Source organism: Triticum dicoccoides, chromosome 3B, assembly GCF_002162155.2.
Source record: "Triticum dicoccoides isolate Atlit2015 ecotype Zavitan chromosome 3B, WEW_v2.0, whole genome shotgun sequence".
NCBI lineage: Eukaryota > Viridiplantae > Streptophyta > Magnoliopsida > Poales > Poaceae > Triticum > Triticum dicoccoides.
The window spans coordinates 235,105,202-235,106,913 of NC_041385.1; positions in this window are offsets into that span (position 1 = coordinate 235,105,202).

Sequence of the window (1,712 nt, forward strand, 5' to 3'; positions counted from 1 at the left end):
CGGGGCCGAGGGAGGTTCGGTCGCCGGCGTGAGCAGGTTGGGCGGCGGAGCTCCCGGGTGGCGGCGGAGCTGCGGGCCTCAGCGCGGGGGCGCGGGCCGAACGGCGGCGGCGGCGCGGGCTCGCGCGGGCCCGATCCGGGCTCCGCGGGCCGGCGGCAAAGTGGGCGCGGGGGCGCCACATGGCGGCCTCCGGTTAGCTGCGGGTGGCGGCGCGGACGTGTCCGGTGGCGGCGAGAGGAAGAGGACTAGGGTTAGACCAGGATTTCGGGGGAGGTGCACATATATATAGGTAGAGGGAGCTAGGAGAGTCCAAATGAGGAGCGGTTTTCGGCCACGTGATCGTGATCGAACGACCGAGAGCATGGAAGAGACTTAGGTGGGTTTTGGGCCACTTTGGAAGGGGTGTTGGGCTGCACACAAAAGAGGCCTTTGCGGTTACCCGGTTAACTGTTGGAGTATCAAACGACCTCCAAATGGCACGAAACTTGACAAGCGGTCTACCGGTGCTATACCAAGGCCGCTTGGCAAACCTCGGGCCATTCCGAGAAAGTTTAACACCCGCACATGAAAAGAGGCAAAAGGGGGATGCCGGATGACATAGGAGTGCCGAATTGCAAAATAGACAACAGGGAAAGTGCTCGGATGCATGAGACGAACACGTATGCAAAAAGAGATGCACATGATGACATGATATGAAATGCAGATGATGACATGGAAAAGTGCAACACGCAAGCAAATGACAAGGCAACAACGACGAATAACTGGCGGACACCTGGCGCATCGAATCCGGGGCGTTACAGACAGAGGAACACAAAGTCCTTTGGTGATGATTTTCTTGTGTATCTCATAGATGACACTCCCAGTTCTATTTCAGAGGCCTATGCATCTGAAGATGCTGACTACCGGAAGGAAGCTGTTCGTAGCGAGATGGATTCCATCTTGGCGAATGAAACTTGGGAGATAACTGATCGTCCTTATTGGTGCAAACCTATAGGATGCAAATGGCTATTCAAGAAGAAGCTTAGGCCTGATGGTACTACCGAAAAGTACAAGGCCCGGCTCGTGGCTAAGGGTTATACCCAAAAGGAAGGTGAAGACTTCTTTGATACTTACTAACCTGTGGCTCGACTGACCACTATTCGAGTTCTACTTTCACTAGCTGCCTCACATGGTCTTCTCGTTCATCAAATGGATGTTAAGACTGCTTTCCTAAATGGAGAGTTGGATGAGGAAATTTATATGGAACAACCAGATGGGTTTGTAATAGATGGTCAGGAAGGAAAAGTGTGCAAGTTGCTGAAGTCTTTCTATGGACTCAAGCAAGCACCCAAACAGTGGCATGAAAAGTTTGAAAGAACTTTAACAGCTGCAGGCTTTGTTGTGATCGAAGCTGACAAATGTGTGTACTATCGCCATGGTGGGGGCGAGGGAGTTATGCTTTGCTTGTTTGTTGATGACATACTGATTTTCGGAACAAATCTGAATGTTATTAAGGAGGTCAAGGATTTCCTATCTCGCTGTTTTGAGATGAAGGATTTAGGAGTGGCTGATGTCATTCTGAACATCAAGTTGTTGAGAGATGATGATGGTGGGATTACATTGCTTAAATCTCACTATGTGGAAAAGACCTTGAGTCACTTTGGCTATAGTGACTACAAGCCCTCTCCAACACCATATGATGCTAGCGTGCTGCTTCGAAAGAATTGAAGAAT